At 38.9% G+C, this 25,996-nt stretch overlaps 1 protein-coding gene across 4 annotated transcripts in view; it reads left to right on the forward strand.

The window, feature by feature from the left end:
• The first annotated feature begins 2,366 nt into the window (after positions 1 to 2,366).
• LOC131978736 (poly(rC)-binding protein 3) overlaps positions 2,367 to 25,996 on the forward strand; it is a 99,159-nt gene continuing 75,529 nt past the window's right edge. For 2 of the 4 annotated variants that reach the window (XM_059342462.1, XM_059342463.1), the window contains exon 1: positions 2,367 to 2,637. The gene's annotated coding sequence lies outside the window, so the exon portion shown is untranslated. The remainder of the gene's footprint in view (positions 2,638 to 25,996) is intronic. The other 2 variants (XM_059342464.1, XM_059342465.1) reach the window with 1 other exon arrangement.

Consider the following 25,996-nt stretch of genomic DNA (forward strand, 5'->3'; position numbering starts at 1 on the left):
CACTACGCAGCAGATCTGGAGTCGGTGGAATCTCACACATTGATTATAATGAGTGCGTAAGGCTCCGGCGACGGATCTGCAGCCGTTACGCATCCAGTGGAATCCCCCTGTGAGCGTTTGTCGCAATTAGCGTTTTGCTGCTCATGGCACCGTGGAGCGTTCTAAACATAGCACACGTCAAAATTCATACATGGTTCACCGTTGTAAAAAAGGCTGCAGTTTGGTGAATTTAGGCCACAAAACACTAAGCTAGGTTTAGGGCAAAACACTTCTTCCTGGTAAGATGTTATCAAAGACAGTAAAAAGTAAGAGAGTGACATCCGCCATTTAAACTCGTAAATGCATCGCCGTCAATTATTACTACTATGTCAGCAAGATGTCAGCGTGGGACAGCCTGAAGCGTAAATATGACTCGTAAAATCCCTAACCGTAACTTCTTACCCTAACTCTTAACCCTAACTTCTTACCCTAACCCACACTCCTAACCCAAGCTCTTAACCATAACTCCTTACCCTAGCTTCTTATTCTAACCTTAACTCCTAACCCAAGCTCTTAACCCTAACCCTAACTCCTTACCCTAGCTTCTTATCCTAACCTTAACTCCTAACCCTAGCTCTTAACCCTAACTCCTTATCCCAACTCCTTACCCTAACCTTAACTCCTGACCCTAACTCTTAACCCTAGCTTTTAACCCTAACCCTAACTCCTAACCTGCCTGTACAAACACCCTATATTGTCGTTTTTGAGGGGAACAATTAGTTAACAATTCACACGAACACGGTCTCCTGGGTCAAAGTCTTGTGTTTCACTGACCCATCCACCACCCTTCCTCTTTCCACCTTTGCCTTTTCACTCTGTAACATCACGTCCATCATAATTGCTATGGCTACTTGATGTCACCACTAACTACAATTGAAACATAGTGACTGAGATAATAAACCAATTATAAAAATGTCCACTGAGGTAATAAATCAAGTGGGCCTGCTGGCCATTAGAAAGGATATAGGTATAAGGCACTTCTGCATTGGCTTCACTTTTCAAATCCAAAGGTTACCCCACGTCTTTCATGGCTTTCACAACTCTGCATGGGAATCCTCCTGCGTCCCAAACATGCTGGTTAGTGCCCATAGGCGTGAATATGAGTGTGATTTTGTTCATGTATGAGTGTTAGCCCTCTAATAGACTGCCGACCGGTCCAGGGTAGTCCCCCGCCTCTTGTCCAGTGCATACTTTGTCAGCCTGTAGCGCCCCGCCACCCTGAGCAGTGGGTTAGCAATGGTTGGATAATTTTCCTTCGGGACTTTCTTTCTCACAGTGAAGACAAGTTATTGTTCAAGCTTGTGAACATCACAAAGAAAAACCTTGAGTTTCACAGCAAAACATAAAAAAACCTTGAATCCCCCACAGCTGGCGGCCCCTGAGAATTCCCTCCATCCCTCACAGAATCTACCTTTCAGCAAGTCGCCGAGCTGACAAAAAGAACGGAGAAGTGCCGCTTCTTTGCACTGGTCTTGCTTTAACTGTATAACTGGTGTTTTCCTTCACTTCCCTGTGCAGAAGGAGGAGTGGAATGGTGATGTGCCTTTCATTCCTCAACCTGACAGTTCACCATTGATCATTTATCAAGCTGGGTGCTTGCCAGAGCCATCGATTGAGCGGGGGGGAAATAAAATAAGACTTGTGGAAGTGAAGTACGCTCCTTAGTGAACACACGGGCAACAACACTTGATGAAATCTCACATTTTGTTCCTTCTTCTCCGCTCGGTGCTGTTGATAGGGGAATGCTCAGTTTAAATGTACTGTACGTGGCAGAAGGGAATTGATTATGTGGGTGTGTGTGAGATCCTGTGAATGTGAACACATGCCTGCATGTGCCATCATGTGTTGCTGCCTTTGTGCATGTGTGGCTCTGCACATGAGTAATACTCCAACTCCAGCTGACTGAAGCCTCTTTTTCAGTGTGGCGGCAGGGTTTCTGCCAGGTCTGCAGAGGAGCATGCAGTGATATTGTGTGCCGGGTTAAGTGGCCCAGAATCTAATCACTCTAATGTCTGTGGCAGCGCTAAATCACACTCACTGGCTGGACTGCAACGCCTGCTCTGTCCTTCAGAAAAAGGGAAGCTTTTCACCACTCCTTCCATATTGTAATTATTTCAACTGGATATGAGCTATTGCACTTATTGGCTGGGGCAAGGCACCGGCTGCCTCGCCTCCCATTGGCTGCCTGGACACCTCTGTGCAGCCTCCCATTGGCTGCCTGGAGGAGAGTGGGAGGAGAGCTCACCCCATCCTCCCCCTGTGGCAGAGCGTGTAAATGTAAAGACTCTTTCTCTGCCTATTATCTGAGTGACTCGGGGTTTTGGTGTCTGCCTCCGAGCGCGTGTGTGTGTGTATGTTGGAGGGAGAAAAGAGATAAAGAGAGAGAGAGTAAGGGAGGGAGAGGCAAGCAGCGTTTCTTCTCCCCCCTTTAGCCTCCCCATCTCCCTGCTCCCTGTCACTCCATCCTTCCTCCCCTCTCCTGGACCACCCTCCAGCCCTGCTTCGAGCCGGACCGAGACCCCCCCAACCACCCAGACCACCCCGGGACCCTTTGACTCTCCTCACTTCTCCGTCCCACCAGCCGTAACCTCTGAACAGGTAAGACTCTGCTTATTTCAGGCTTTAAAAAGTACTTCCTGCCTCTTCTTCTGCTCTTGTTTTTGTTTTCTTTTCACTCTCTTCTCGGTCTCCCTCTTGCATATTTCAAGTTTTCCCTGCAGCACTTCTGTCCCTCTTAAAAAAGTGACACAGTTGCAAGAGATTATATCAGCGAGGTCACCGTCTTTTTTCTTCTTCCTCTGATATCCTGCACTGATATCAACTTCCCCCTCCCTCTCTACCTCACAATCTCTTCATCTTCTCCTCTCATGTCTTTTGCAATCTCATACCCTCGGGCTTTGTGCAAATTCTATGGGAAAGTGAGTCAAGTCGTGTACTTCTAAGTCTGCCCGGAGCACAAGTTGACAAGGACAGCATGCTGTATTTTGGTTATGGAAAATGCATCTCTAATTGATTTTTGTAAAGTGTTTATGTTAGTTGGAGATAGCTATTTATAGGTGCTGACGCGCCACGCACACGTGCTTTCGCTAGGCCACTTCCCTAATGCCGGGACAGAACACAGGACTGTCCACTGGCTCCAGAACGCATGACATTGCACAAAGTGTAATGACTTTACAAGGCAGTGACTTGCTTGATTGAATCAAGCAATCTTTCCAGCAAGAGAAGTCCAATATTAACATGGCCCATAAAGCATTCCTGGCAACAGCAGAGGAGACAAAAAAAAAACTGCTTAGTTCTCCATCCGCACATCCTGTACTTTACCAGGAAGGGGAAGTGGAGTGTGTGTGTGTGTGCATGTGTGTATTTGTGAGGGAGACAGAGATACTGCTAAAGTGCTTTAGACATCAATACTGCCAGCCTGGAGTTTTTAAAGCCACTCCATCATATCTGAAGATTGGACCTTACAACAATGTCAGCAGCTGAGGAAATGCTTCTCCTGCTGTGGTGTTTTGTTTCTTTGGAGGGTTTTTTTGTGAGGAGAGATGTTTAAATGTTTAAGTATGACTTTAAAGTAGAGAACAACTGATATGGGAGAAGATGTATTCAGTGTTTAGCAGAAGATATAGTGATTTTTTTATTGCACTGATTTGACTATGCTAAGGTATGAAGAATGCACCTTTTTTAACTTTATTTAAGAATATTTTTCACTATTATATGTAATACATACGATATATGTCAACCAATTATACAAAGGAACACTGGGAAATTAATTAAAAAAATAAAAAGATGAATAAATGTCAGGACTGTATGTTCTGTATCAGAAAACATTCTGACAATTTAAATAGAATAAATAAAAAATAAATAAATAGCAACACAATTTCTAAATAACAGAAAGCATAGTTATTTACATTATATGTTCTGCAAAAATTTTTTTTCATATTAGCGCATATCCAGAAAAATACACACCAGTATTGATGAATAGCGATATGTAATGTAAAAGGCTATTAGCTGATAATATTAGTCAAATGATTGGTCAGGCTTTATTTAAGAGAAAAATCCAATGTTTTAAATCACATATTTATATAATGTCATATTATTTGAATGTGTAAATAGCAACTACATTGCAAAGATGATCTACAAAGCTATGAGAGCTCATTTTATTCTTCCAAAGTCTTCAGATAATTACATTTAAGACATTTTATTATAATCCAATCACAGGTCAGGTGTCCTGCCTGATTTAATGCATCTTAATTTGCATGTTTATACTATTTTAAGTATGCAATCATATTGAGTTTGCCTGTGACTTTAAACTTAGAAAAAAAGACAAAAAAAACTGGCCTTCCCTATCAGACAGTTTGACCTTTCTTTCTATGATAATCATTTTCTAATTTACACAAAAAGAGCATCTGTGACAAAGCATCTTGGGAATGACAGTTCCCCAGTAGGGTCGCCTCGGGGGAGAGCAGCTTTCACTGAAAGGCTTTTATTGTGATAGTTTGTGGGTAGAAACAAAGTAAGAGAGACAGAAATTCTTGACACTTAAAATCCAACTCTGAACATCACTTTGATTTAGCATATTTATGATGTTTTTGACCATAAATATGTCAGTGAAAAGCATATTTATGATGTTGCTGGCAGCAGTCACATATTCATGCATTCAGGTGGTGGGTTGTTAGTTTCTTAGGACGTGTAAATTGGATGTCTGTATTCATGAAGAAACATGCAGGTGTTTGTCTGCACTACCCCTCAGATGCTCAGCTGGCTCTGGGCCAGATGCTAAAGCAAAGTCACAACTGCTCATCCTCCCTTTATTAACCAACACTCTAATTTCCATGTATCATCACAAAGATCCTGTTGATAGGAGGGCTTTAAACCCTAATAGAGTCCAGGCTGGTGACAAGTTCTATTCAATAGAAATACAAATGGTGAATAATGTGCATCAACAGTTAAAGTAGTTTAGCAGGAAGAACTTTTGTTCTTTACGTCAAGCACTCAGCTGAACTCTGTAAACAATGTGTTTTCATTCATAAATAACTGATAGATTATCAATGCAAAATTATCAGGGTAACTACTCTTTAAAAATATATATATTTTCAACTTAGTTACACAGGAAGAAAGCAAAAAAAAAGAAATGATAATCAAATGTCATACTGTTACAATTATTTTTGCCAGAAATAATTGCAATTAACGATATTGTCATTTTAAGACAGTTTAATATCACAGAATTAATGATAATTTGATAGCATAATAATGCAATATGTCCATTTTAAAGAGCAGTTAATTGTGTGTGTGTGTGTGTGTGTGTGTGTGCGTGAGAGAGAGAGAGAGAGAGAGAAATTGTGATAAAAGAGCAGATGAGAGAACAGTACAAGCGAGAGCAGTGCAACAAGAAATTATAACAATACAGGTCAGCATTAGGGCTTGAACTAACAACTATTTTGATAATTGATTAGTGGACCAAGCGATTCATTAATTGCACAATTACTTACTGGCTCTTCTTTAGCTATCAAGCTTTTAGATTTAGTTGGAGGTTCTTTAAAAGCAACTACCAATAAAGAATATTTATGACTTCATTATTCACAAATATGTATTTTATTAAATGGCTGCGGCGGACCCGGGTTCGAATCCGGCCTGACGTCCCTTTGCCGCATGTCCTCCCCTCTGTCTCCCACTTTCTATCACTTTCAATAAAAGCAAAAATGCCAAAAAAAATTATTAAAAAAATAAATAAAATTGCTGCTGATTTAGCTACTACTAATACAGAAAATAATAATAGAGTAATATAATAAAAATAATGAAAGTAAATAGGAAGAGATTAGGTGAAGTAATACAATTAAAAACAAGGTGAAAGCAGCTTTTAACCCTCTGATGGCAAGTCCCAATACAACTCTATAGATAGCTGACGTAGCTGAGAAGCTAATCATTTTACATGGCTGAGTCTGCGTCAGCTACAAGTCCGATGTGTCTTCTTTTCAGATGTTCGTACATGACCGAATTTTCCTGTTATATGCAAGGTCTGCTTTACAAATCTTACGGCTGATCCTCTGAAATACTGCCATACTTTTGAGTTTTGGGACGCGACGCTTCACTGTCTGGCCCAAAACTCTCAGCAAAGATAGTTGCGATGTACGATGGCTCACCCCTCAACAGCTCCGCTCCTGAAAACTACATTAGGTGCAAGAAAAGCATACTTGATGATGTAACCGACAAATAATAAACAATTAAAATAATCAAAATCTAACTTTCTCATCAATTTTTTTGAGAATGTCGACCAATAATTTCACCCTTACTCAGTATAGTATTTTTTCTGTTATTTCGGCTTTGGTGCTGTAAAAAACATGTTTCGATACTGTGCGTAAGTCTTATAATGATAGGCCAAACTCTTCTCTGGCATCTTGTTGGTGAATCTCACATAAACAAATATGCATGGAAACACTATCGTATGTAATATGGACATGACTTCCATGCTTTTGCTGAGCTTGGGAAATCGATATTGTATTTATTATGGCCGGCCTCGTCATACTTTTCCATTGTTTTTCAGTTGGTTATAAATTGTCTTGAGCAGTGATGTGCATATAAAGCTTCATGAACCATTCTTTACTTTTTAAGCACACTAAGTGGCGCTCTGTTCAACAAATGGTGGAAATTACTATTATAGCTGTTTTTTTTCTTTATATCAAGAACGCCATCTAGTGGTGCTCAGAATAATAAGGTAAATGAAGCTTCATTTACACATCACTGCTACCAAATACACACCTAGGTTTATGTATGCATTTTTATGTGTCAGGGTAAAATAGAAAATTAGAATATTTCAAGGATATTTCATAATTTCTGTGAACCAATTTTCAGATGTTTCGAGTACTTGAAAATGAGTCACAAATTTTTCCCTTGGGGACACTTGGGGAATCTTAGTATTTCAGAGAGAATCAGTCCAGCTTAAAAAACAACAACAACAACAACAAAAATAATATGTCTCTGGTTAATAATGTCACAATCCTTAACCATCTTCTCAAATCAGTTAATTTTATAAGTAACACAATACAGGTATTTTTAAGTTAATTATGAAAAAGAAAAAAATGGTCTTAATCACACAGACACAACTGCTTTTTCTCCTCACCACAGTGGCCCAGCAGCTCTCAGGCAGCCATATTTAATGCACTTACTGCACGTCAACACTCAGTGTAAGCTCTCATAAGAATGCATACATAAAATCCCTTGTAGAATGAGATATTTATGAGCCTCGGTGACGTGTTTGCACACTCCTGCCGGTGCACTTGCATGCCTTCATAAGCCACTGCTCTAAGCTTAAGTTGAGCTGTGTGCAGTTGATGCAGACAATGAGTGTGGCTCACCGTGTCAGAGCAGTTTTACACTTTCGCGTCACATAATGCCACTTGTCAGTTAGGGGCACTAGGTGTTGTGAAGGTTTTGGAATTGACTCGAGCAAAACACGCAAACGAAGAGTTGAAGTGGCAGCGTGTGAAATGTGAGTGGACAGTCTGTTGTCTTTCAAATAATGTCATTGAGAAAAGACGGGGATGAGACTGAGGACTGCTAGCTGATTGTGGACTGATCATAATTAATCAATGAGTGAATCCAAGTGGTGGAAGAAGTATTCAGATCTTTTACTTCAGTAAAAGTACTACTTCCACACTGTGACATTACTCCACTACAAGTAAACGTTTTGCATTCATAACTTATTGAAGTAAAAGTACATTTATTAGCATCAAAATGTACTTAAAGTATCAAAAGCATGGTTAGTACGGATGCTTGAATTTAAATGTTGTATTTTCAAGGTTTAAAAAGTGCTTTGATTTTGGATAAAGTGCTTCTAAATGCTTGAAATTCTTACTGTATTTTTCTTGCTATCTGACAATATCCATCTATAGACCATAGAAAATCACATGTTCCTATCTGTAGCCTATCTGAAAAATACCCTTTCTCCTAAATGTGTAATACCATCGCTGTTGGTATGGTTAAGTGAATTCTCCCCCTTTTAGTATGTAAGTACTCATCTAAAACATGCAATTTACAAAAGTGTACAAACCCTGCAAAAGTAAAAGTACTCGTTATGTAGAATGAACCCACTCAGGTTGTTTTTATATTCTAAATATATTATTAGATTATTATTATTATTATTATTGATGAGACCACCCTTTTTCTTCAATGTCTTGTTCATTTTAATGTTTGGTACAACTAAAGGTACATTTGTTTGGACAGATATAATAACAACAAAAATAGCTCATAAGAGTTTAATTTGAGAGCTGATATCTTTTCCATTTTCCATGGTTTTCTTAGTAACCATTCTGGTTATTAACAAGAAAAACATGGAAAATGTCTAGATATAGCTCTCAAATTAAACTCTTATGAGCTATTTTTGTTGTTATCATTAAATTTGTCCAAACAAATGTGCTTTTAGTTGTACCAAACATTAAAATGAGCAAGACATTGAAGAAAAAAGATGGTCTCATATTTTTGCCATGACCATGAGCAATGTTATTATTTTCTCAAGGGAGGGCTCATTTCAGCTTATTAATATACTGTTATGAAGTAATCTATTTTTTGTCTAAAATATTTATATTAAATCTCGACCTGAAAAGTGACTAAACCTATCAGCTAAATGTAGTGGAGTAAAAAGTACAATATTTGCCCCAAAATGTAGTCAAGTAGAAGTATAAAGTTACATAAAATGGAAATACTCAAGCAAAGTACAAGTACCTCAAAATTGAACGTAAGTACAGTACTTGAGTAAATGTACTAAGTTACATTGCACCACTGATGACACCTTAGTAATTATAATCCATACATTCTCCATAAACATCATCAAAATGTATTCTCAATAAGTTCCTGTTTCCACCGCTAATTTTTCATTTGGACCGAGGACAGAATAAAAAGATGATCCAGTACATTCAGTAAGCCCTGCTTCCTTCTATGTAAAGCCAATGCTCTGCAAGCAGCTGGCCCTTTGTGCCTTGGCCCTTTTGAGCCGTTCCGGATCTCCCGCTGGCCTGGCTCAGGGCACAGAGTGTGCCGGGAGTTGCCTGGGTAGGGACTGGCTCAGTGTGAAAAAGGCCACTGACACTGACTGGCTGCAGTCTTGGTGCCTGTCGCACAAAGATGGAGGGCAAATGGACGCAGACAAAAGGGATGCAGAGGAGTTAGTGTGTTTGCTCTGCTGGGTGCTGACTTCAGAGCCAATATAATGGGGCACTAACTGTATATTGACGTTTATTTTTATACAATAGGAAATACACAAGTTTCATGCTGTGTGTGAATTGAAATTTGGTGAAATGGTTTTGTTTGTTTGCTTGACACTTCTGTCACATTTCAATGGTTATGACGCTAAAAAATTACAAATTAAACATTTTGATGTGGCCATGAAAACTTGTTTCAAAAATATGTTCTGAAAAGAACCACATGCAGTTCTTTGTATTGTGTTTAACAAAGAGCATTATTCATTGCACAAGTATTTTACAGGTTGCTTATTTTTATATGATTACAAAAATCTGGGATTTTTTATTATTATTATTTGATTATAGGATCAAAACAAAAACCTGCTTTAACATTTTATTAGCTTTTTAATTATTTTATTATAAAACCATTCTGTTTGTCTTTCCAGTGAGTCATACGGCAATTTCTGCACAAGAGGCTGAGTTATTTATATATTTTAATATATTGTTATCCAATTTTGTTAATTATTATTTTATTTTTAGGTGTTGAACTCTTAACTTTAATAATTTGTAGTGACTTTTTTGTCATTTGTCCGATAACTTGACAACTGACAGGTGCTGTAGCCCCCTTTAGATGTTTTCTATATTTCTATACCCCTCCTCAGGTCTTTCAGTAAGAATCTAAAATGCAAAATACCATTAAGATTTAGATTAGGATTAAGATTTCCCACAACAGGGAGAATTTACAGGGAGAGTTACAGCAGAAAAGTGGATAGCAAAAAACAACAGTAAACAGCAGTATAAACAAGAAATATAAGAAATGTTTTCATTTCATTTTTTCATTTTATTAATTCTTCTTTTCGAACGGAAAAAAAATAAACAACATAAACTACAACAGCGTAGGCTAGATGCATATACATACTCACATAGGCACCATTAAACAGAAGTACATAAACATATAAACATTTACACACATACAGTGTATAAAGCCCTATACATATACATGCATCTGTCCCGTTTAAGTAATAAGATAGAAATAAGAACCAGTTAACTTAATATTCAATATGCATTTCCTTATATGTTTTAGCAAATAAACAAGTGAAAAAACAACAAAGTATTAACAATTTGCAACTTCACATAGTTTAACACACAAAAAAAAAAACTGTGGGAACCCTACACCCCTGAGCAGTTATCAGAACACACAGTAATGTCTCGATCACCACCTACTGAATGTTTGGCACTTTGCTCAGCATGTAACTTCAGACTGACGCAGATATAACAATGTGTCAGTCTGCCTTTCATACCGTATTCTTTTGACATGAGGAATGTCATCACCTGATTAATTACACAGGCCAGCTGGCCCAGCACGGCACAGCATATAAGGGCTATTAAATTAAAATCAAAATTAAAAGTGGTTCACCACCTGCGCTCATGGCTGGATTAAGACCTCCATGGAACCCTGGCTGTTTAAGGTCAAATGCTCCCCCCCTCCCTCCCTCCTGCGTACAACAAGCATCTCAGCAGCTTATTAGTATGAAATAATAGGAACATGTATTCCGATTAAGTTACAGGGAAAAAAGGACAATCAGAGTACCGACATATTTAGCCAAAATGAGGATTATTAGCAGGATTATGATTTTAAAATTGATTTACAATAACGGATGATATATTACCATTCACAAATCTCCCACAGCTATGGTATATATTTCCAATTCATGATCATGCAGTTAGTGTAAAAAAAGCATTTGCAGGGTGGATTTTTTTCCATTTTGTATTTAACCCCTTGGCGTTCCGATGTACTGCTCCCAGTACATTGGGCTCATCTCCCCTGAGCTCACTGGGCTATAGCCAAAGAATTGCAATTTTATAGTAATACCAATTCTATGTAGCTTTTACTGTTGACCCGCTATCTCCCCCTAAAAATCCACTGCTCTCAACCCCCCAATTCTCTATTTAAGGGGGCAGAATGATGAGGAAATAAAGTAGACAAGGTGACCAGCAACACAGTACAGTGCTGGATATACAATGATTATTAATTTCTAAATAATCTATTGGTACCAATGGAGAAAATAATCTATTGGTACCAGTGGAGAAAAAATAATAATAATACCAATGGAGAAAATAATCTATTGGCACCAGTGGATTCCTTAGATCGCCTAGTTCGATGTGATAAGTTTAAACCCATTTAACAATTCGAATCCATTAATAGGGTGTCCTGTATTGCATTTAACTTGTTCTGACCATATTTCTTGAACAAATTAAAGTCAAAATGTTGATATGTTATGGAGATGCAAAAGAAAAAGGCAAATTTGTGTCTCTGTAAGCAGAAAATGTGTCTAGTTTTTTTCCATTTTTAAAATAAGAAATATCATAAACAATAAACGCACAATGTAACGTATATGTCACATCACAGATCTTTGACATTTAGGGGTAGTATTTTTTTTTTTAAGGATAACTGGGTCTGGGTTCTTATGAGTTAAAGAAAAAAAGGCTGCAAGAAGTTCAGATAGGTAGTCCGCTGGTTGCCCACTGGAATGCTAAAGTGTTTAGATTTTGCCAATTGTAACTTCTTTATATACTGTTGGGTAGTTTCATCTACAGCAGTGCATCATATTTTATAAGATCATCATCTTGTTTGTACTGTGGCTGTCCTGTCTTGTGAGAACCACGTATCTCTTAAAAGTCAGAGAAAAGAGCTGTTTTCAGCTTTGTGACGATGCATTTTACAGCTGATCCGAGACGTTTTTTTAAAAGAGTTTATTTAGCTTAAAAAGTCAGAGAAGTTTCTCAACACTTAAAGGAACACTTCCCCTTTTTGTCTATCACAAATATTCAAAATCAGCACATCCGGAGATATATTTACAGGAAGGGGATGAAAAGATGTAATCTGAAAAGTGATTAAAGCTGTTGGACAAAAATAATGAAAAGTACAATATTTACCTCTGAGATGTAGTGGAGTACAAGTAGCATTAAATGGAAATGCTGAGACAAAGTCCAAGTATTTTAGATTTGTATTTAATTATAGTACTTGAATAAATGTAGTAGTTACTGTGCTGCTGAACACCTGATCTCTCTATCTTTACTGATTTGCATTTTCTTTTCTCCTGCTCGGTGAACACTTTCCATCTTCATTATAGGGAGAAAAACAAACCACTGGAGAGTGGTAACTGTGTGTTGGGCATCAACAATGCAACGCTAAAAATGCAGCCTGACAAGCTGTAGCAATGCAGACTGAGCAGTGAATATGTGTGTGTACAGCAAAGCACAGAAATCAAACACAGCGTCTGCACACAGCCGATCGGACGCCGACAAACAAACAATCCGTCGGGCGCTCCTGCGGCCACCTCTTGCTCCCTCCTTCACACTCACTTGATTGGTTAGCAGTTCTCTGTCACTGAGCCGGGCTGTAAACTTAAAAAACAATCTATCCTGTGTCATAATTCATAACAGAATGCGAGGGGTCGGGGTGTGAGGCATTGCCACAGGCTCAAATTAAACATTGCACCTTTTAAAAGTTGAAGCTATTGGGGAGAATTATGATCTCTGAAACCTGAGGGGCTTTTTGTCTCTGCGCGAAGCCACCGGCTGATGTAATTTAAGCCGGCGAAGGGCTGCGAGATCAATCAGAGAGGATGAAGAGTTGGGAGAAGGAAAATGGAAGCGACTGTGGGTTAGAGAAGGGAAAGGTGGAGCAGGAACAGGGCTTTAGCCTTCCCCGCTGCTTTCCTAGCATCACTCTGGGTGGTGAAGTATGGTCATAAATAGGCCTCTGCCCCCTGTGTTAGTGCTATTTTTATACCCACTAATGCAGGGGGTTTGGTGAACCAGCTCAAGTGGTTAAGTGACATGAAAATATTATTGTTGGCTTGGAGTTAATAGAGCTGTGGTGATCAAAGAACTATGCACATACCCATGGAGGAGCGTTGTGGTAGAATTAGCCTTGTGCTGTTATTATTTTTTATTAGATTAGAGCTCCAATGGGCTCATTTAGGGCTGTGGCTGGGATCCAATCTGACATGTGTTGAAGGATTTGCTCCAATTCTTGGAACAAATTCCAATATTAGGGAGAAATAAATGCTGCCATCGATATACCGGCTGATGTTCTTCTACACGGTCGCCCATAAAGTTGAAATGATTTTGTTAATTGTGGTTTCATTTTCATTGTGATATGTTTAGAAGCGATTTGTTGATAAAGTTTTGAGAAGATATGCACTTTATCTGTTAAGAATAAATCACATTGGCACAATCATTTCATGGAAGGATGTGGATGTAGAAAATATTTTATTTCAACTTTATGGGCGACCTTGCAAACGATACACTTCAAATCATATTATAACATGTAGGCACGATGGGAAAATTAGTTTATTAAAGGTCCACTGTTTTATAAAGTGAGATTCCATGCCTTTTTGATTAAAAATCAGGTCTAGGGTCTGTAAAGACACTCAATCCACAGAGAAATGGACCAAGCTGGTATTGACAGACTGTGGGCTCTTAACAAGACAATTACTAAAATGGTGCCTAAAAAAATTGCACAACTTGTCTCCTTTAAAATTGCTGTTTTATGTTCCAAAATGCAAAGATAACCTATTCAGAACATTGTGGCTCATATTTTTGTGCTGGCCTGTGTTTTATCACATTATTGTTATAGATGTTAAAGACTTAAATTAGAGGTCTAAAGTCTATACACAGGTCCATGATACTGCCTATTTTGTTCTCCTATTAGAGAGTGCAGTCAACTTTGCAGAGTATTTCTTGGTTAAAACAGCAGGAAAGGTGTGACAGGTTCCCATCAATTGTGTGAGAACAGCATGATGTTTAATATGTGTGCCCATGGAAACCAAAAAAATTCAACTGAGATTTCTCACAAGAGAAGCAATGAAATAAATGATGTGTCACCACAATCACGCAGTAGTTTGGCATTTGTATGAAACAATGGAAAGAGAAGCTGATAGAGTTCAGATAGATCTTGATCAGATGAGGAACATGAGTCCTGACCCCAAAAGATATAGGTTTCATTTTTGACCTGTGAGTAATTCTACCACCAAATAGGTTTTATTTTTCAGCATTTTTTGTGGGTTATTGAACAACCAAAACCAATCTGAGCAAAATCAATTTTGACTTTAACTTTAAATATTTTAATGTGACAGACAAGTAAAAATGGAGTTCAGCTGATGCTGTTTTGTGTAATCCAGTTTGTGATGAAGAAGCATCGTTCACACTTTAGTTGTGTGTCTGCAACATATAATGTAATTAATTATTTAAAGGTCTGCATGGGAGTGTTTTTTAAATCCTGCACCCACCTGTGCACCCAGAATTTGCGCCCACTCCCGCCCACCCCTGCAGAGATTCATCCTGTCTGCAACAATGTTTGGCAAATCTGTCTACATCATCTGAAGGGAAAATAAGACACAAGGCTCCTATAGATTCTGTGTACGGTATCTCTACATGTTTAGCCTCTTTATGTATCCTGTATCCTTTATCTATCTATCTATCTATCTATCTATCTATCTATCTATCTATCTATCTATCTATCTATCTATCCATCCATCCATCCATCCATCCATCCATCCATCCATCCATCCATCCATCCATCCATCCATCCATCCATCCATCCATCCATCCATCCATCCATCCATCCATCCATCCATCCACCCATCCATCCATCCATTATGATTATAAATACATTACATGTTGTAATTGGGAATACATTCACAGACCGATGAACACAGCACCATTGGTTCATCCCATAGAGCCATCCAGGGTTTAGTATCTTGCCCAAGGATAATTTTACATGTAGGCTGCCATGGTCAGGGATCAAAACCACCAACCTTCCGATCAGTGGACGGCCGATCTACCAACTGCGCCACAGCCGCCCATGTCAAACAAAATGATAAATATTCAATTTGACATGGTCTTACGACATAAAAAGAAAAAGAAAAAAACTCAGCAATAGGGCTGAATTAATTTTTTCTGGATCTAGACTCCACCCGCAATCACCACTGTTGCTCACACTAGGTTGACTGGTGAAAGAGCAGTGCACATCGACATGGTTAAAACATGAGGTTCAGCCATACTATTTGAACCTCCAGACTGAAATTGCTGGGCACCAAAACCGGTAACTAGCTGCTGTTCCCTATTCGTCCTGACAAGTGGAAAAACAGTTCTCTAATGACAAACCTTGGTTGCACTTGGTTATTCACACAAAAAGTGAAATAAATAGTTGTGACTAAAAGCAGAAAGCTCACAACATCGAACCCTGACTCATTTCTCAGCTCCAGTCACAAGGATGGGTAAAAATATTGGATTGCTGGTTTTAGAAAGTTACAGAAATCTGATGTGGGAAACCAATGTTGATGACCACACTGTTTTGCTTTGACAAATACCTTCATTTTGTGCTCAAAGTTGCAAAAAGATGGTTGTGCTGAAACAGAAAAAAGTCTGTGATATATGCAGTCTGTGAGTTAGCTAGGTGTTAGCTCCCCTAACTCAGTGCATTAGCTAACAGAAGGTCTTCATTTTATGTTTTAGATTCCTCCACCTGAGTTTGGTATGTTATCTTTACATTAGCCTGTGAGTGTGTAAAGAATGGGTGAAATCAACACAGTGGATTACATGAAATCCAGCAACACTCTGACAGTTTCTCACTCGCTCTCTTCACCATCTCTTCCTGCCGACCACAGCGCACCGCAGGACGGAGAGACATGAGAGCCGAGGTTAGCCGTTTGAAATGCAGTTTCAGGATGTTGTGGAGGTTTGCCAGCAGCTGTCTCTTACATACCGAAGAGGATTAGTGCCAGGTAGGAGAAAAAAATAACGAGAGGAGGAAAAAAATCATTATCCACTTAATTTCAACAAAAAGTTTAAATGACGAGAATAAAGTCAAAAGACAATGTTGAGAATAAAGTCGACTTTAAGAGTTTGGAAAAGTAAGCTACAACCTGATTTTCATCAATACGTCTAATATGGGTCAAAAAAATTAACATAAATAACATTAAAGCAGATTTTCGCAAAACAATAGTTGGCTTTACCAGGAATATCTCATTTACCGGACCAATTTGGGGTTCAGTATCTTGCTCAAGGATACTTCGACATGTAGGCTGCCATGGTCGGGGAACACCACACAGTTTCTTTCTTTACCTCGCCAATTGTGAAATGAACTGTCAAAGTGCTGAGAATCACCTGTAACACAGCTTCAGTTTCTCAAACTATACAACTGCCCATGAATGCGACTTTTGAGGGGACTTTTCAATCAACTTTTCATCAGCACTGAAGCAGATTTTTGCATGATGCTTGCAAAAAAACTATGAAATGATGGGACACTCCACACTGCATAGCCATTGTTTTTGGTAAGCAGAGGCAGAACGTAAATCAAAAGCAGACTCTGTGACAGCTGAGAAACTGCTGCTGACATAGAGTCTCATATATAGTGCAGTGGGACATTGGATTTCACCAAAACAATGTAGATTACAGTGTCATTCACGCTGAATCTGGAACCTATTTGTAGAATATGCTGAGAATCAGCGTACTATGAGGTTGTTACACTGAAAATGATGATTCACAAGAAATAAAAGCATGGAGGAAATTCACTGTGTCCTCTTTAAAGAAAAGAAGAACAGATGTGTCTGCCGCTTACAGTGAAAATGCACGTCTGGTGATGTTAGGAGAAAGTGTAACAGATATTCTAAAGCTCATCTCTTAGCCCGGGCTCTTGGCACTCACCACTGCCTCTCAGCGTTTTTGCTTGATTAAAAAAGCGCCCAGGAGTTTGTAAGCGCGTGGTAGGTGCGAGCGCACACCCTGACAGCTTAACATACTGATTATTCAAGCCTCTTAGGCTAAGCCACGGCACTCGAGTGATGAACGTCAACTCCCCTCTCTCTCTCTCTCCCTCACACGGTCTCCATTTCTCCCTCTCTTTTATTCTTCCATTTGAAAGAGTGGAAAGCCAGTGACAGCTTGCAGAAGGCAAACCTGTTGTCTGGGAGGCAGAGGGGATCAGTGACACAGTGATTCATACACTGCCGAGGCTTTATTTAGACATAATCCAGCCAGCGTAGGGTCCTCGCTCACAACTTCTTCTATGGTGCTGGCTAGCAGTAGCCAGGCTGCGTGTTGTCCTACACTGTGGACCACAGGGAAAGTCCCTCTGGTGGAGGTTAATGCGTTAATGGTTGTCTGGTACACTGTGATGGGCTCCTAGAGGGGTCAAAATATAACACATACACTACACATCTGTTTTGTCATCACAGCAATTTATGTCAAATTTACTGGCATGGATAGTGAAAACACAAAAAAAATATTTTCATCACGATTCTCTTTTGAAAGATTATGAATGAACAGGAAACTCAACCCTCATACAGCGTCTCACTGCAGATTTGACCATGCTAAACTATGCTAAAATAATTTGCAAGTGAACTCTCTTCCAATGAAAGTAACTAGCACTAGCTCCAAAAGTCACCAGATGATGTCAAATGCTTATTTGCATATTGGTGACATCACCATGCATCAGCTTAGTGCTTGTGTTGGCTGACTGCCTGTCTGTATACGGTGCACAGGAGAGGAAGAGCCCCTGCACTGTTGGCAGAATAACCATGCACTGTGTTTACTCTGAGCAGTATGCATGTGTGCATGTATTGTAATGAACTACAATAATGTATAATTTGGTGGCTGACAGTCATCGACTGACTTCACGAGTGAAACTGAAGGTGCACACACAGTTTTTACCGTGTATGTAATGTACTCGTGTCTGGTGGAGAAATTAATAAGATGGTGATTATTGTTAATGGTGGATATAGCCCCTGTAGTGGGATTTGTCTCCATATCTTTTTATCAGTTTGGGTGACTTGTGCTGACAATATCATCATCCATCGTGATGTTTTTAACTGTGGATATCATCGCCAATTTGTTAGACATTGCCCAACCCTAAGGGCCTTTTAGTTTATTTATTTGTTTGTTTATTTATTTATTATGGGCAATGAGCCACTGTTGACTGTAACTCTGAATTTACTCAAATATTAATAAATATACTGGTAGAAAGGCCCTTACAAGGAAATAGCTATTGCAAGAGAGCCCAACCTTAAATGCATGGATGAACATTACAATGGACATTTATATTAAGAAGATCACAGCATATGTTAATTATAAATTTGATTTATTCATGTCACCCTGGGTAACTATGTAACACCCCATCGGCCAGACTTTATTTTTACTCACCTATGATAAGGTGGTAAAGAAAGATCATTCTTCACATGTTTCATACTTTTTACTGTTCCTTTTGTATCCCTGTAAATGTTAACTTGTGGCATTGTAGGCATACATAAAGGCTTTTGTCTATATAAAGCTTTTAATATAAGATAAGATAAGACCATTTATTCACAGTGGGCAAATTTAGTCATCAGAGCAGCTCAACATACAGACATATAGATGTAAAAACAGAATAAAGAATTTCAAAAAGACATACATACATAATAAACATACAGTATATAACCCTTATATACATTAAATACTTACATGGTTGCTATTTGGCATTTATTAATAATATTGCACATAGGGTTTTTGTTGTTGTTTAGTTTTTTCCCAATATTATTTTGTATTTCAGATATTGCATATTACAACTTTATGTTATATGTAATATGGTATATGTCTTAATATATATATATATATATATATATATATATATATATGAAGACATATACCAAGAAAAATATATTTAAAAAATATTACAATTTTTACACCCCTTAATTTCTGTTTAACTAAACTAGATAATGGAAGTTAATTAATTAGGAGGTGTTAATTATGTAAAATGACAAACATGCTTATTTTAAAAGAAGGAAGTAGTCTCAAACAAAATAATGTTTAGAAATCCTACATTTTGATGCGTTATTAATAATCGTTTTATGACTGCATGTAAGCCCTTTGAATGGATCATAAGGGGCCCAGAGGTCCCGTGTCTATTGATGGCTCAGTGTAAAGGACTCTGTCTTCCACCACGGCTGCTCTGTTGTTACAGCATATCGGCCATATGCACTGTGTTGTGTTGGCGTTATAGTTTCTGCATCACTGCCCCTGTTCATTTACTGCAGGGAGAAAGGTTATTCTAAGTTATGTCTATTCAGACTCAAGAATGTTTGTTTCCATTTAAATGTCACTCTAGAAACATTTCCATAATGGTTACAATGAAATGCAACAAGGACATGTTATATCATATTGTGTATGATGGCTTGCACTGCAGTGGAAGCTGCCCCCTGTCACTGTGTGGGCTGTGTGCACTCTCAGCTTGCTGGCGAGGAGGTGGCTACTACCACCGAGCCACACCTGACCAACAGATTGGCCCCAGCTGGAGGCTGAGGCAGGAACAGACACAGCAGACGCTAACCGTGTGATTCAGCTCACATTGTGGACAATGGACGAGTGCAGAAAACGCCAATTTAACTGCCTTCCAAAGGTTTTGGTAGAATGATTTGGTGGCTAGAATTTAGACAACTTAACAATGTTTGTTTTTTATTGTTACATCCCATGAAAAGACCAAAGCCAACAATGCAGTTCATCCTTTATATTAGTGTATTTGTTACTACTTTTCCTGAAACAGCTTTTTTTTTTTTTTTTTTTTTAACTTTATTTGTCCTTTTTTTCACTTTCAGATCGAAAGACATCAATTTTGTTGACATCTCAAATATGTGGTCAATTCTATCATCAGTGTGTTATAATGTAATATGAGTTGACTTTCCCTTTTATATAAAATAACTTCAGGTTTGATATGGTCAGGGTCAGGGTCATGGACAGGATTACACTGAAATGCCAAAAATCCTCTGTAAACAAATGAAAACCTTCTTTTTAAACTCAAATAAATGTTATATTTCTATCATGTTTTAGGTTAATGCCTCCTGTTTAGTAATGTTCACTGAAACTATGTCATATTTTTTAAGGTCAGAGAAACATTTTAAGCAAACCTAATATGGACATTTTTTATTATAGCACACGTTGTTACTGAATGCAAGACTTTTGCTTTGTCCTCTTTTGGCTGCTTAAAAAGTTTTGGGGAGGGGGGGTCCCCTTATCCAATGCAAGGAAGGTTATTGTATGCTGCACAGATTGTGCAGCATCCCTCATGCAAATTTATGATATTAGGCTATAAAAATACATAGATAAAACTGACTTGACTACTGATACCGTGCCAGCATAAATAGTCAGGCTTCATAATCCAAGCATCCACTGTCTTTACTGTTCCGTGTTGTGTGTCCTTACGCAATCAGTGTCCTCTTCTCACACCGTGATGTTACCATTTATACATTTGTTTTTTTTATTATGTGAGAATTATTAACTTGTGGCTTGAGAGAGTGTGACAGCTGGAAGCTCTGCACAACTTATTTTCTCTATCAAGTTACATGCACTGTATGTATGTTCCCACGTAAAGCTGAGAATTACATGCACAGCTCAAATTTTACTTGCTCATGTGCACGTAGTATTTTGAGCCTTGAGCCCTGCTACTGAAGACATACAGTAAGTCTTCATAAACAGGCCAAGAATGCAGTTATAGTCATGGAAAAAATGATTAGACCATTAGTTTTCTTGATAATGATTTTGGTTATTGTAAAAAAAAAAACATGGAAAAAAGCTAGGTGTCAGCTCTTAAATTAAACTCTTATGAGCAATTTTTGTTGTTATCATCATATTTGTCCAAACAAATGTACCTTTCGTAGTACCAGACATTAAAATGAACAAGAAATTGAAAAAAAATGGTGGTCCAATCATTTTTTCCATGACCATATATATATATATATAATGCTGTAAAAAATCCCTAAACAGCTGTGCTTGTGTTTTTGTCAAACATTATTCACCCTGAATAAATAGTGTCTGTGGGGAACTATTTCCAGCCGTGAATTTGATTCACTGGTACGAAGCATTTAAAGCAGCAGGACACTGAATGTGGGAGTGACTCATAAACTGCAGGGCCTATATGCTCATGTCCGCAGAGAACAACAGAGAAATTAAATCAGGGAAAACCTGTTGATCCATTCAATATATTATATATCTTATACCGTCCTAGAAGGAAGAAAAATACACAATATTGCCAGACCTTTCCTTTAAACATGTACTCTGAAAATCAGTTTTAAAATATATTTTAAACGTGCAAGCTGTCTGTTTTCTTTTATTTAATTTTGGACAATTTACTTACAGGCAATAACACGATATTTAAGTGTCAGTAAAATAAGACATAAGCAAATCAACAAATAGCTTTGCCATCACATTTTAGCAGAGTATCACCAAGAAGAGCTAAACTTAGCAGAAAAATTATTAAGCAAGTGAAACAGCAGAACTGGGGTTCAGCATATTGAGATCTTATTTCCGGGCAACAAGTCGCTGAACCTCCTAATGTTGCATGTGTTTTTATTTCCACATGTTCATTCTCTCTCATCTGCCTCTTCTTTCTAATTCCCCCTCCTATCTCAGAGGAGAAAGAATGGTGTAGCTGTGCTTTCTGTTTCCCTGACACACTTTTCCTGAACGCCGTCTTTATTTCTTTATTTTTACACTCCTTTTTTTTTGTGCGCAGCTCCCTGAGCATCGTGCAGGAGAGGCTGCTAAGTCAGCGAGAACTCAGCCGAGTGTGCTTAAGCAGATGTAGAAAAGGAGGCGAGTGCTTCAGGAGCTTGAGAAAACACTTCCCCGGGTTGCTGCCGCCGGCATGTGCTCAGCGTCTTAGGTAGTGGGTTTGATGGGGTGGCGTGTGCGTGTGTGTGTGTGTGTGTGTGTGGATGGTGGGGGGGCAGACGTAATGAAATGGGGCAGGTCTGAAAAAAGGAGAGCTTAAAATCCCATTAGCCTGCGCTGTGCTTTTCCACCTCCCCATATGTACAACCTAATTCATTAATCACTAAAAATTTCAGAGACCCCCTCAGGGGACACATTTATGAATTCCATCATGTACTATTAGCAGGAACATTTGGATAACTGGATGCACCAAAATAATGCTAAAAAGCGTGCATTAACTTGTGTTAAACTAACTGTCAGGAGAGCGTCACCTCACAGCCGGGCCTCGTGTGTGCTCCTTTCTCTCCTGGCTTTCTTTGCTTTCCACATTAGGAAAGAGGAAATGCTCTTAACCCTCCCTTCTTCCTCTATTATTCATTTAATGGAATACTGAAACTGTGTCAGTGCAACTGCTCCGATATTGTAGCAGTCCTGGTGTGCAACAGTGGCTCTCCCTCCCTCCCTGCTGCCTCTTCGCTTTCTTGTTTGCACGACATTACCTCGTTCTCTTATCTCCTCTCTGGTGTTTATTATCACCCGATGACATTAGAGACGTGACATTTCTGCAGGCCAGAATCGAGACACGCCATCTGGTCCAACAATGTCCTCTTGCTGAAAGCTCCAATCAGGTGTAAAGACACAAAACTTTCATGTTAATTCTACATGCATCGTCTGTGTATTGACACCAAGTGTTAACTTGAAGAACATCCTCTTGATTTTTTTTGACATTTTGCAGAGCTGAGCTGCAATCTGTTTCCCTGCAGGCGAATCGAAAAGTGGAAGCAGATTATTTAACCAGCATGGTGTGATCTCCACGCACGCAGATTTGATGGAACTTGATCCATCGGCTAATTCGCTTTTGTCGTTCTGCGAGAGGGAGAGCCGTGTGACATCATGATTACCCCCCGCCATCGTTTCACCACACACAGCCATATTGCTGTTGTCATGAAGAAACCTTGGAAGTCCCAATAGTTTGGGAGGGGGGGATTGCAATGTGTTTACTTGCTTGGATCTCCTAAATTGAGTGAATTCTTTGAAATATCAGGATAATTCACAAATGCATGGATTTCAAGCTACAAAAGCACTTTATGCATGTCTCTATACATGTCAAAAATATGTGTGTGTCTGTGTGTACAATGTGCAGAGAGTGGAACACTACAAAAACGACATTAAAATGTAGGAGGTTCTTAATTCTTTCCCCCCTCTTTGGGATTAAGTGGTTAAAGACTCTGGAACATCAAAGAGTTTCAGTGTCGTCTCCATGTTAAAGAACGGCTCTGTGATGAAGGTGTGAAGACGTCAAACGCTGCTTAACCATGCAGGATATTAGGCTTCCCCTGACACACACACACACACACACACTAAGATACAAGCACACACACAGCTTATACATCATATATGATTGGATCTTTCCATTGAGTGGTATAGTAGCTCCCTGCAGAGTTTTCCACATGCATATAAGCACATGGACATTGAAAACACTGCACAAACTACAGTATTTGTAAATCTACATATCAACCTCCTAATATCTGCTCATTGGTGTGACGAGCGGCATGAAGGTTTTGGGGATTTGGACTATTTTACCTTTGATGTGCGGCTCCATTCATTTGCATGTACATCAGAGCGGCAGTGCTGTTAAAAGGTCTTCTTAGCCGCTGACCTCATTAATGTGGTTAGATCAAACAGTCTTTTATCATCTTCTATCTACCATTTAGCAATGTGCTTCTCAGCTGCAGGGTCAGGACGCCATAGGGGGGCTGCAAGACCATTTTGCGGGTTGTGCCTTTATTTATGGGTTGTCGCGAATGCTTTGCATTTGCTTTCGGTGAAATATGAAAATAAAATCATGTGAATTATTTGGGGTTGATGTGTCTGAACTATTAGCTCATGGCATACTGCTATATGTCTTTTGTTAGAGGTGCACTGTGGAGCTTTTGACCTCTATCAGTGCCAAGGATGGAGCAATGGTTTTACCTATAGTGTAAGGCTCCAAAACCACTTGGTTAGGGTTAGGGCAAAATAAGCCTGAGTGCTTGTTTCCTGTTTTAATCCTTGACAATTGTAAGGTGCTTATATGGAGTCATCCATCCATCCATCCATCCATCCATCCATCCATCCATCCATCCATCCATCCATCCATCATCCATCCATCCATCCATCCATCCATCCATCCATCCATCCATCCATCCGTTGTTTAGGTTGGCTTTTACATTACATGACTTAATCAACGGACAAAACCCCTTAAACATTAAAGATCAACTTATCTGTGGTTTTCAAACATTTTTTTTGGTGACTGTGAAAGTTTATTAAAAGAAAGTCAGTATCAGAGTAATTTTAGTTCAATATCCTTGTGTTTTCTCTTCCTTTAAAACCAAGGTAACTAAATGTTTCATGACTCATCCTGCACTCCAATCAGATGATATGTTGGGCGACTAGCAACACCGATACTTGACATTTGTGGACTGTAGTCATGGTCACAGGAGCTAACAGGGCAACATGGAGACAGATGGGAGGTTTCAATGTCAATGGACTAAAACACCTATACTTAAAGATCTGGGGGCTTTTGATGGACTCTGTGGTGCTGTGTACATGTGGATATTGCTGGTGGGTGAGTGGGGCTTCTAGGGAACAGGAAGCCGGGTTCTGGGACTTTAAGGGCCCCTTATAGAATTCTTGCTTTATGTCACATGCTTATATAAAACTTCAGCCAATATTATATACATCAGTGAGGATTAATGCCTGACAAGGTATCCCTTATTGAATTACAGGATCTAATTGCCAATGGTGAGGCCAGAACCATCCTCTACCAGAACTACTTATCATTAGAGTCCGACAAATTTGGGGATTTTTGAGACCGATACCAATTGTCAAGCCAAAAATTGAGCAAGAAAATATAAATATGGGTGCATATTGGTACAAAATATATGCAGATACTAATAAATATAAATATCCATTTTATAGGCCAAATATCAGTCAAAGGATATATCTGTGTTAGAGTCCAATGTCAGGACACCCTGCAGCCAATCAGAATTGAGTATCCACCCAGATCATGGGTCTTTTTAACTTAATAATACCTGTACTGGCCCTCAAAATTCCACTGCACTTGGGATTTCCCTTTGTCTTTGAATCTGTGTTGATCTAGCCATATTTTGAATGGCTCAAACATGACAATCCTAAAACAAGGCTGTTTTTCATCGTCTCTAAAAGTTGACCATTTGGAGTCACAAGGTTTTTAGTGGATGTTGTGCTGCTGTTTGCATCTTATGATTGCATTAGTTTGTTTTAAGACAAGCAGCAGAGGTGAACGACCTACCGTATCACAGTGTATTAACATGTCAGTCGCTCTGTAATTGTTAGTCAAGCTTGTCTATGAACCTGTAATCATAGCTATTAATGTGACTATTCTGAAACAATGGCTCCTTTGTGTGCAGCTGTTTACGTGTGTGTGAGTCAGACACTGAGAGGGGAGAGAAACTGAACACCGGCTGTCTTCACTGGAGGAAGAAGAAGAAAAAAAAAGCTGAGTTAGTTCAACATCATTAAATCTGTAACTTAGCACCTTGGGGAGCAATCAGGCTCTATTTGCAGTACGTCTTGATAAGAAGTAGAAAATCAGGTAATACACCCTGTCAGAAAAATTGACTGGTCAACAGTTTGCCACTGGTAATTTATCAGATTTATTAAAGCTGGCACTTTTTATCTGCAGAAAAATTGTACTAGTAAGGGGAAAAACAGCTGTGCAATTTCCATGCACATAAGGGGGGCATGTCTCATGATGCATGAAACTCATTTGGCTGACTGTGTGTATAGAAATGGGATATGTCACACAAGGCACGTTATAGAATTCCACTTCTCTTTCATCAGAAATATATGAAAGGGAGATATGAATACTTGGGCCGGACATTAGTAGAACAATCAGGACCTCTTTTCTTCGGGAGATGTATGCAGGATTAATAAGGCATTACGTTAATGTTACTCATCTGGCAATGAGGAAAAAGCTGAACTATAATTAGAGTGATATAATGGGGGAGGGCAGT

The sequence above is a fragment of the Centropristis striata genome, chromosome 10 (genome assembly GCF_030273125.1).
Source record: "Centropristis striata isolate RG_2023a ecotype Rhode Island chromosome 10, C.striata_1.0, whole genome shotgun sequence".
NCBI classification, from domain to species: Eukaryota; Metazoa; Chordata; class Actinopteri; order Perciformes; family Serranidae; genus Centropristis; species Centropristis striata.